The 12,147-nt window shown below is 40.5% G+C and overlaps 1 protein-coding gene across 6 annotated transcripts in view; it reads right to left on the bottom strand.

Annotated features, from left to right (window-relative positions):
- The window catches only part of PACSIN2 (protein kinase C and casein kinase substrate in neurons 2), a 46,121-nt gene that overhangs the window by 33,677 nt on the left and 297 nt on the right, over positions 1 to 12,147 (bottom strand). The window contains exon 2 of one of the 6 annotated variants that reach the window (XM_035137707.2): positions 7,496 to 7,897. The exons of the other annotated variants lie outside the window; for them this stretch is intronic. The gene's annotated coding sequence lies outside the window, so the exon portion shown is untranslated. The remainder of the gene's footprint in view (positions 1 to 7,495; positions 7,898 to 12,147) is intronic. 6 annotated transcript variants of the gene reach the window in all.

Consider the following 12,147-nt stretch of genomic DNA (forward strand, 5'->3'; position numbering starts at 1 on the left):
CTGATGTTTTAGCTATGTAACAGTGATGTGGTGATGATGCTTTCGAACTGTATTATGGGATTGAGGTGGGACGTTTTAAAAGTTCTTGTCACCCAACTCCTGGTGTTCAGTCTTGGCTTGAACCTGCTGCGCAGTAGTAAACTTTGCTATTTTGCTATTTGGTGGCTGGACTCCTTCCTTTTCATTCCGCAGTGGACCAAGGGCTCGTGCCCGATGAGCCGGGTGGCAGAGCAGTCTTGCACCCGGAGTTTTCCCTAACAACAATAACACTACTTTTCCATCTACTATTCATCAATATCCCTTGCTTCCCAATTTAATGCAATACTGAAACTCATATATACTTTTGGTAACCTTAAGAAGCCCTTTCCAAATGTTAACTTTTAATTTCATTAAAATTTGTTCAATGCCTCCCCACCCCACCCCACCCCCCAAAAATCCATACTAGCTTAACAAAACCTAATCCACAAAAACACTAAACTATAAACAGAAGATACCAGCATCATAAATTTCAAAAAAACAAACACCTATTTAGCTGGTCCAGATAACTAGGTATTAAAGTTTGAAAAGTTTACAAAACTTCTTTGGCCCTCAATTCCTGTTACTACGTTTTTCTTTTAATAGTGGCAAATCAGAATATCACTTGAATTTCTAAAGTGAAGGAAAGAAAACATTTTGAAATAATTGTGACTCACTATATATGTTGCTTTGAGAAACTAGGAAGCCTTAAGTAACTTGACATTATACAGCAGTTCTATCTTTGATGGGGACATAACTATTCTGGAAAAGCCTAGGCTACCTTAGCTGGATAAAAAAATGCCCCTTATGCCAAACATGATATTGATAACAACAAATTAAGAAACACAGGTAATGAAACGGTAACACCAGAGACAGGCAATACTGTATCCCATTAAAAACAAATATAATGTACTTGCAATTAACTAAATCCACAAAGAACTAATACCTGACCTTCTATTTTAGACGAAAGTGCTTGCAGTCACACCAACACTAATTCATATTTAGCATTTGATCTATTATCCTATATGTGAGGTTTCTGTTAGGCCAATAATTTTAAACTAAGTTTGCAATACCATCTATCTTCTTACAAATACCTTAAACATTTCACATTCTTCCCAATTTCACATGCTTGCATAATCATGTAGATCTATGAACCCTGTGCCTGTCTTCTCCTAACAGAACTGTAATACCTGCAGTGTTCTGAAAACAGAATTCTCACGGCACATTTCATCATTTCCTGTTGGCAGCTAAACTCCTTGTAGCTCAAGATAAGGTCATTCTTTCATACTGCAGATCTCTTCCCCCACCAGCCAAAAGGTTGTTTGTTTGTTTTTCAATGCTTATATACTGCAGTTTCTGCACTAACTTGCCTCTCCCAAGCAATGAAAATAACTGAAACTAAGAAACAAAAAATATAATCCGTTAGACAAAGAATTATTCAGCAGATCTTATGTTATACCTATTATGTGCACATATAGTGAAAGGAATTGTACCTAATTTTTATTTCATTTCCCAGCCACTACCTCCTAGGCAACTCACAAACAGTTTAACAACAGCTAGTCTTACAAATTATAAATCCAATTTTCAGTCAACATAAGACAAGGTGATGAGATACCTCCTTATTCCCTAGATATTAATGAATTCTACTTTTCCACATAGAATGGTTAATCTTTAAAAAATATATTACGATCAACAGCACCAATTGATACTATTTTTCTTGTTCAAACGCACACACATGAAGACTAACAATGAAGGAGTTTCTTTTACGTCATCATCTTTATAATTACATACAGTACTTTGATGAAGATCACAAGATAATGCCTTAAAAAAAAAGTCTGCAGGAGCTCAAGGTTACACCAACATTATGCAGGCATTTTTTTCCCCTGCAGCTTGAAGGATTTCAAGCAGCTACTAAATAATACTGAACCCATACATATATTCACTAGATACAGACTATATTCCATAAAAAGGCTATCCTGCCCACCCCTCAAATACCAAGATCCAGAAACAATTGTGCTAAATTATTCTTTCCTTTTCATTTGCCAACATCCAAGCAACCAACAAATAATAAAACGAACAGAAACATAAATTAATGAATACAAGGTTTAAAACCAATCAATGAAAACCGATTTGTTGTAGCCTGAAGAATGAGTCAGCAGCATCAAAGAAGTGCTTCTTAGGAGGGTATTCCCTTAGTGGGACAGTACCAGCGAAGAAGCCTAAGCCCTGAACACCTGCCTACCCCCCCCCGAAGGGCCTAAGAAGATGGTCTTAATGAATGGACAGATTTACATGGGATATCCTGTACTGTTAGTCTATCTGTTATTCATAAACAGCAACCCCACTTGCAACAAAAAGGGAAGTTTTAAAGCCCCAGTGAAAACTGCAATACCATACTAGACAAGCAAAGGAAGACAATCACAGAATGCCTTATGGTGGTTTATTTAAAAATACATTAACTGGAATGCCACAATATGTTCAGTTTTAGTAATACATTGAGGATGCAGAATTTTGTTTTCAAGTAAGACAGTGCTCTTAATTAGACTGAGTGGGCGAGGAATCTGATCAAAGAGAGAGCTGAATCCTCTTTGCACCCCTGCATACACACACACAAACAAACAAAGAAACACATTTCTCTTGTTAGATGAGTTTACCGCAGAGCTGGCTGAAATTTAAAGTGTCCAGAGTGGAAAATACACACATATTTTAAAAATTCTGAAAATGCTTTAAAAAAAATGTTGAATTTTCGCCATCTAGTGTCACGTTGCATATTACACTTAAAACACACTTAAAACATTTTATTTGCAGATGTATAGCTGAGTCCCAGGAAGACAATCTGCAGAGAGGTTAGCATCCCTCACCATTATCACCTTTTGCTCTTAAAAAAATAAATCCATCCATCTTTATGTACAAGGTGGTGGACACTCATTTCTTGGAGGTTTTTAAGCAGAGGTTGGATGGCCATCTGCCATGGATGATCTAGTTGAGATTCCTACATTGCATGAGGTTGGGCTAGGTGAGAAGAGAGGAGACTCGCATCCTGGGGAGCTGCCAACCATCTAGCTCCCAATATTCAAGCTAAGGTGGTCTCCCTCGGGGCACATTAATAACCATCTTAGTCTGAAAGGAAGAGATACCTAGTTTTCAAAAAGTATTTCCCCCTGTACTTTGTCTGAATTAGTTTATTATATAATCAATCAATTCAGGATTATTGTTTAATATTTCTGTGTTCTCCCAGCTCCCCTAATCACCTGGTGCTGGTTATCACAGAATCATAGAATTGTAGAGTTGGAAGGGCCCCACAGGGCAACAGAGGAAGGGGAGAAATGGAGGTACATGGAGGCAGGGGAAGAATATGTGATTATTTCAATTGGCTTAGTTACAGAAAGATACAGATTCCGGCCCAGAGTCTACTAAATATTTGCACTAACAGGAGCCAGTCCAATAAGTCCTGCTAGCGCAATGGGGCTCTCCTTCCATGGTAGTTTTTTAAGCAGAGTTTGGATGGCCTCTGCAGAGTATGATCTAGATTCCTGCATCACAAGGGGTCGGACTAGATGACTCTCGGGGGCCAGAACAGCACACAGATGGGTAGAAGGAAGAGCGTTCCATCTGGCAAGCAGAAAGGCTGCACTGATAGGTCAAATCTCACTAGTGCTACTTTGAATTCTACAGTCTATACCTTATCTAAGCTAGAAAGGCATCCCAATATATTGTGGCATTGTATTCAATATAAGAACACGGCTCTTTAATATAAACTGTTCACAGTACTACTTCCTCTGCTGATACCCTAAACCAGAGTCTGCACAGCTCGCATCTGAACTGATACTACCATTACCTATCCACAACCAGGTGCCTAAAAGTAGAACGACACCTTCTGCAAAGTAGAACACTAGATAGCAATTGGCTTTCACATGCCAATTGCATTTCTTCTTTATCTCTCTCTTTTGCTAGAAATCTCTGCACTTACAGGCATTCATCTTAATGTTTGGGGCTTTGGTTATTTCATTCTATGAGGTAGTTCTGCAAGTCTGAGATAAGGGAAGCAGGTTTTTCATCTGCCCTAAAACCTACCAAAGGGGATAAGAATATGTGGCATGCAGCCTAACAGGAAACAGAGCTTAATTTTCCCAACATATTCTTTCCACACTATTTTGTGAAGAAATTCTGAGGGCAAAACTATTTAGAAGCAGCCTGTAACATGATCTTACTGCTATTTCCTGGGTCAGAGTATGGGTGCTTTATTTTAAACCAAGAACTGTATTCTCGGGAATATATAAGAAGAATCGACCATTATAGTTTAAATATAGCCCTGTCCAGAATTATTTGCAGTACAGTACTGTGGGTTTCATGTTTAAGAATTGGTGTAGTGGTTAGAGTTCTGGGAGAATAGAGTCCATAGCCCCACACAGCCATGCAGCTGACTGATTGACCTTGGGCCAGTTACTGCCTCTCAGCGGTTCCTACTTCACAGTGTAGTTGCAAAGAAAAAAATGTGAAAGTGGGAGAAACTGCGTATGCCACCTTGAGCTCCTTGGAGGAAAGGTGAAATATAAATGGGATTAAAAATTGCAAAAGTGTCAGCCTGCCTTTCACTCACCTAACAGTATTTCCCATTTCTTTTTTCCTCCCTGAGAGTTGGAGACTCTGCAAAGCAAATTTCAGGGAACCTGGGGTGGGGGAGAGGAAATTCTGTCTTATCTGCTCACATGTGGAATCATGGATATTGCCCTTAAGGGGCAACCAACCCAAAACTGTTCATTGTGCACTAAGCACAGAATGCTGATGGAGAAAAATAAAACAGAGGATGGGGGATAGAACAGTATGGTTGGAACATTGAACCAAACCACACTGCACTGCAGATACCACTTGTTTTTCCAGATTTTAAAAAATGTCATATTAATGCCAAAAAAACCACACAGTACCTTTATACTTCTGCCTTCATCTTATTCCCTGTTTACTTTCCACTTTAGAAAGTTTACTTAGCATAATGAGTTTTTATGTTGGCCACTAGTAACATCCATGTTTTCTCCAGGTGTTTCAAAAACTAGATAGTTTAAATTACCGCAAGCTTAATTTGCATAATAGCTATGCAATAACCATTAAGTCAAATAAATAACTGATAGCCTTAAAGCTTGGTGGTAAATCAGGTAAATGCCAGTTAAACCACACACAATGTAATCTGTGCCGCTTTTGAGTAAGAAGACATGGGGATCATTCCACTGTTTCAATCCATAATTCTTTCCTGACATGTTACCAGGTTGTACGGTATGCCTTTTCAGAAGAAAAGCATGCTATGCATTGCTATCGCAGAATAGAACGTACTAATGAGATGTAGCTCTTGATGCTGATTATTGTGGTTTCTATGGGAATACAACACTTGTCACAGTTCTGAAATAGTGATGAAATTAAGTTCCTTGGTTGATTAACCTTTAAAGACATGGACTTTGTGTCATTATCAAAGTTTATGAACAACTAACCTGTATTTCCAGTTGAACTACAAACTATACAGTACTTCCACAGGGATTAATATATTTCCCTAGACATTTTTCAGATGACAAACTTGTACCTTGTCTAATGCTACCTAAACAAACTACCGGGATAATAGATTTTATACAAACTTTATTAGTACTTTTAAATTCATTAGACTTTGTCTGCTTTTTCTTTTGAGGGGTACACCAAAACTTTTCATAAAATGTTTGCCTTAAGTCAACTTGCAAGAGGCATAGGCAATATGAATTCACTCATACTATTACCCCAAATATATGCTATTTTCGGAAAAAAGGACTCAAGAGCAGTGATTTTCATATTACACGCAGAGTACGATGCAATAAATCAGTCTAAATCACAATCTAAGTGGCAAAAAGAAAGCCTTCCCAAGCTATAGTATTAAAGAGTGCTGTCATAATGGATGTCAACTACATATCTGGATAGGTAGAGTGAGTCACAAAAAAACTGACTGGCAAACTGAATTTAAACTCAGTAAGAACTGACACTTGTGAAACACCCTGCAAGAGTAACAATTTGGCATATTACATAATCTGCACGCACAACAAGTATACACATTTCTGTATGACAAGAGTTTGTTCCCCTTTCGTGGCAACTCCTCAGAACTAGGAAGCTCCCTTTAAGACTAAAAGCTGTCTCATTTAGATCAGCATAACACTGTACAGTCAAACCTCGGTTTACGCCTACCTCGGCGAGCAACCGCTTCGGCGAGCAACCACCACAGACCCAGAAGTGTTTACATCCGGGTTCCGCGGCATCGGATGTGCAGAAGCGCTCTATCGGCGCTTCACGCACGCGCAGAAGCATGCCTTCGGCGAGCAACCATCTCTGTGGAACGGATTGTGGTCGCAAACCGAGGTACCACTGTATATAGATAATGATATAGACATTTTCATAGTCTCAAGGGTCAGGCCTGTATTGCAGATGCCATACCAACAGACACTGTCCATTTGGACATTAGGTCAAGCACCTGTTACAGAAGGCTGCTTGTTTTGGTTTAATGTGTTGTCTGAATTAATAAGCCAGTGTTTGTGATTAGCAGAAAAGCCAGAAGGATTGCAAAGTATTATCTCTTGGTAAGATCCAGGTATTTATTGCAGTCCTCCATATTCACTGCTCTGAAAACTTCAGCTATGTTATGCAGTTTTCTAAGATTTCTAAGATAATTCATTCATTCTGGATGAAGAAATAAAAATTAAAAAGTTGGGATAAAGTTCAAGACTGGGTTTTTGCAACATACATTATTGCAAAGTAATTAATATGGCTTGTTGAATACTAAGGGAACAGTAAGATGATGAAGAAAGAAAAGCTTCCTGTCCCCTCCTGACCTCTGAAGTCACCTACACCCCCTGAAAATCATCTCTGGATGGGGGTGTCCTCATGAAAAAAAAATATTAGGAGGAGTTTAAGACATCATGGTGGACAGAGATCAGCCAGATCATGGATCCTAAAGTAAGTTAAAGAAATCCATAGAAGTGTTTCCTACCCCCACCCCTGCACACCATCTCACATTGTTCTGGAGCCCCCTTCTGATCCTCTGGACAGACTATTTGGGACACACATGTCGAAACTGTCCTTCCACAAACCTCTCTAAATTAGCTGATCTTAGGATCAAAGCCTCTATCCAGAAAGTCTACCACCACACAATTATCCTACCGCTTTTCGCAAGATCTGAAATGGAAGCAAGTACTTAGAACATAAATAAAAATATAAAATGTCATGACCTAGGTTTTTACTGCGAGTGATAATTCCCACTATAAAATACAGGTGAAACTAGAAAAATTAGAATATCATCAAAAAGTTCATTTATTTCAGTAATTCAACTTAAAAGGTGAAACCAATATAGGTGATAGACTCATGACATGCAAAGCGAGATATGTCAAGCCTTTATTTGTTGTAATTGTGATGATTATGGCGTACAGCTGAAGAAAACCCCAAATTCACAATCTCAGAAAAATAGAATAGTGCTTACCTACTCAATCCGTAACACCTGCAAAGGGTTCCTGAGCCTTTAAATGGTCTCTCAGTCTGCTTCAGTAGGAATCACAATCATGGGAAAGGCTGCTGACCAGACAGTTGTGCAGAAAGCCATCATTGAGACCCTCCATAAGGAGGGAAAGCCTCAAAAGGTAATTGCAAAAGAAGTTAAGATGTTCCCAAAATGCTGTATCAAAGCACATTAATGGAAAATTATGTGGAAGGGAAAAGCAGCAGGGATGACCACAGCCTGCAGAGGATTGTCAGACCATTCAAAGGTGTTGGGGACTTTCACAAGGAGTGGACTGAGGCTGGAGTTAGTGCATCAAGAAACACCACACACAGACGGATCCTGGAGATGGGCTTCAAATGTCGTATTCCTCTTGTCAAGCCACTCCTGAAAAAGAAACAACGTCAGAAGTGTCTTACCCGGGCTAAATAAAAAAAGAACTGGTCTGTTGCTCAGTGGTCCCAAGTCCTCTTTTCTGATGAGAGCAACTTTTGCATCTCATTTGGAAACCCAGGACCCAGAGTCTGGAGGAAAAATGGAGAGGCACACAATGCCAGATGCTTGAAGTCCAGTGCGAATTTCCCAGTGTCTGTGTTGATTTGGGGAGCCATGTCATCTGCTGGTGTTGGTCCACTGTGCTTCATTAAGTCCAGGGTCAACGCAGCCGTCTACCAGGAGATTTTGGAGCACTTAATGCTTCCTTCCGCAGTCAGGCTTTATGGGGATGCTGACTTCATATTCCAGCAGGACTTGGCACCTGCCCACACTGCCAAAAGTACCAAAACCTGGTTCAATGCCCATGGGATTACTGTGCTTGATTGGCCAGCGAACTCAGTTGACCTGAACCCCATAGAAAATCTATGGGACATTGCCAAGAGAAAGATGAGAGACATGAGACTGAGCAATGCAGAAGAGCTGAAGGTCGCTATTGAAGCATCCTGGTCTTACAAAACACCTCAGCAATGCCACAGGCTGATAGCATCCATGCCACGCCGCATTGAGGCAGTAATTGCTGCAAAAGAGGCCCAAACCAAGTATTGAGTACATTTGCATGCTTCTACTTTTCAGAGGTCCAATTTTGTTCTATTTGCAACCCTTGTATTATTGATTTCATTTAAGATTCTAATTTTCTGATATTGTGAATTTGGGGTTTTCTTCAGCTGTACGCCATAATCATCACAATTACAACAAATAAAGGCTTGACATATCTCACTTTGTATGTCATGAGTCTATCTCCTATATTGGTTTCACCTTTTAAGTTGAATTACTGAAATAAATGACTTTTTGACAATCTTCTAATTTTTCTAGTTTCACCTGTATAAGACTTAAATCTACTAATTACAGGAACACGCTAAACTACTGTAGGTTGTAACAGGTACAGTAACTTATTCAAGTATAACTTATTCAACTCAGGCTTCTCTTAAACTACAAGGGCCAGGATCTTGAGAATGCTGAGAAACTAGATTTCATTTTAATGAGAGCAAATTGGCTTCGCAAAAGGGCCTCAAGGCTACACCAGGCCAATTTGCAGCAAATAGCTCCAGGCTAGAAAATTTAAAGTGCAAGAGCTAAGAAATGTAGCATATTTAATGAACAATTCTGATCCCCAAAGCCTTCTATAAATAGAAAATATTGAGACTACAACTCAACCTTGCATTTCTTTATTGAAATAAAGCTTTTTTGATAGTGGCAGCCTTTATAGTATTCCTAAGAAATGTATGCCAAGCTCATTCTACTAATTAAAGTAGACTCTTAGAAAAGTTAGTAGGCTAGAGACTGATCTCTTCTACCAGGTATCCAAATTAAAAAATGGTTCTCAGCATTCTTGTTCTCATTTTTAAAATTGAAGTTGATGTTCTGTTTTATAATATTGTATGTAGTTTTACTATATGAACTGATTTGCAGACTTCAGTGGACCCAAAAGTAAGGCATACATTTAAAAGTGAACATTTCAACAAACATCCGCATGAAGATGGGAGCAAGTCTCAAGTTTCAAACATACATGTTTCCCAAATGAATTGTCTGGTGCACTTAAGGAAAGTGCATTAAGGAAATAAGATTGGTGGGAACATTTCTCAACTCTTAAGCTTGTTTTGTTGCAGCTCCTGAAAGGCACTTATCAATTAGGGGTGGGGGTAATTATGGAAGAACTAAACAAAATATATAGCCAAGGTTAGAATAACATTAGCCAGCCTATAATTTCAATCAGAACGGCCACCAGAAAAGCTGAATATCATATGACTGGGTATTTGAATAAATGAATCTGATCTGAAAAAGAAAAGACAGCATCTCACTCAGTACCCTAGCAGAGGAAAGCACATCACAGATCCTAACACACTAACTAGCACTGTTTTTGAAAGCCAACTATTTTATTTTTGGATTTATAGCCCACCTTTCAGTCTATTGTGAGCCTCAGGTCAATGCTGATCTCTATCTCTGTCTTTATTTTTCTCCATTTTATCTTAACCATTCTGTGAGATAGTTTAGGCCAAGAGACAGCAACTGGTCCAAGGCCATTCAGTGAGCTTCATGACTAAACAAGATTTGAATCCTGGTCTCCTAGATCCTAGTCCAACACTACCCATCGCACCACTGCAGAGCACATGACCATATTCCTTCTGGCAAGAGGTTGCTGTGGCAGAACATGTCTAAAAGTCATACCACTGTATTTCCACTACTACTCAGAAGGAACTGCTTATTTCAATATGAAATCTCAATGCAGAGCTATGTGAAGAGGGAAAAGATACAGAAGTATTAACAAGAAAGTAATCTATCCCAGGATCAAGAATACTTTATTACTATCATCACCTTTAGACTTTAATCTTGTCCTCTAAATTGTCCTGCAGTACAACTAGAATTCAATTTCACTCATCTCAGCTACACTTGAATAAGAACAGGATTTACAGAAAGACATTCAATAGTAAACACAGAACTCACCAGGTTCGCCAGAACCAACATAACATGCAACTATTCCTGCCCACTGCTTTGCTCATCAGATGTCTGTCTTTTTACCACTTGTTCCCTTTGCCATAGCTCAGATTATTCCATACAATTCCCTTTCCATGACTTAGTCATTCACATTAAAATCTACCTTCCTCCTCTGAACGCTGCAAAAAGACACACACCGCAAAAGATTTCTGCAGTTAAAATAATCATTCCCTCTTCGCCCAGCTGCTATTTGTTCCATTGTGGGGTGGGGAGATAGTACCATGCTAACAGATCTATGATCAGGAGTTATTGTGTATCATGTCTTGTTGGCCATATGATATATTATTAGTCTTTAAGATACCACAAAACTCTGTCCATTGGGATGGAAGAAGATACTGTAAGTTTTATTTAACAAAGCAGAAGCTATGGCCAGCTCAGTTGCACAGAACTCCAGTTTCAGAGGTAAACATGACACGAGAACACCCCAGGGACTGTTAACAGTCCCATCATTAAATAAAGGAATAAGCAAGCTACTGCTGCTAGAACCCAGGCTGCCATTGATGGGTGTTTATGTTGGATTCAGTAGCTGCTAATTCTAAGACAACCAGCATACTACCCCAAAGCCAGAAATGCCAGTCATTTGCCTGCAGCTTTGCCTAGCAGACTACTGAGATCCAAGAGAGAGAAAAAACCTCACCAAAGAGTATCACTCCATTGTACCCGACTAAAAACAAGATGCAATAAATATATATACGGGGGAGATAAGCTACTGAAAGAGGATGGATGCTTCAGGTTCAGAGGCGCTATACCACCAGCAATGAGAAAATGGAGCTCACTGGAAGGTGGCCACCATCTCCACCATGTGGGGCAGGACACTGAGCTCACCACTACTAGAGACTTGAATGGAGGTCACACTATCGCATCCTGAAGCCATCACATCACACGGCACATAAGAAATTTTATCAGCCCAAACTGAACAATTGTTTATAACCATTCTTTGACTGATCTGGCCAGATTTTTTTAAAATATGCTCCCTAGTTTCAATCCCCACAATCCATATAACAATTTGCCCATCCTTTCAAATGGAGCCTCGCGTGTTGTGATGTGCGCCCAATACACACATGCCTCTGGTACCCGGACTCCTGCTGGCTATCCCTAGGGGTTAGGAGGAATAAAGTAATTCGGGCACAGCGAATACCTAAGTAGGCAGCACTGGACCTGGACCAGGAAGGCCTGCATTTCATCCCCACAGCCTCTCCCAAAAGGGGCTCTCCAGGTGATGACCTTGAGCCCATGGCTCTCTCCTTCAGGCTGCCTCGGAGCCTTTTCCAACCGCAAGAGCTACCCGGTGTCATCCTCGCCGGCAGCCCACAAAACTGGCTCAGCAGAGGCAGGGCTCCGTGTGGCCGGTGAGGAACGGGGAGCGCGGCAAACCCAGGACCCCTCGGATGCCGGGGGATAAATTCATGGGGCCCCTCCTGGTCTCCTCCAAACTCCACGGCGGCGCACGTGAAACAGCTGCAGCGATGACAGCCAGCAAAGAGGCACCACGGAGGCGCCCCTCCCGTCCCCCAGACGCACACACGTCTTCCTCATCAGAGCGACTCCCGCGTCCCCACACCCCACCGAAGGGGGACCCGGAGCCTCGCCCCAGGTCTTCCGGCACCTGAAGGGAACCACCCCGCGACGTCTCCCTCTCCCCGCCAGGA

This window comes from Zootoca vivipara, chromosome 5, assembly GCF_963506605.1.
Source record: "Zootoca vivipara chromosome 5, rZooViv1.1, whole genome shotgun sequence".
Classification (NCBI taxonomy): domain Eukaryota; kingdom Metazoa; phylum Chordata; class Lepidosauria; order Squamata; family Lacertidae; genus Zootoca; species Zootoca vivipara.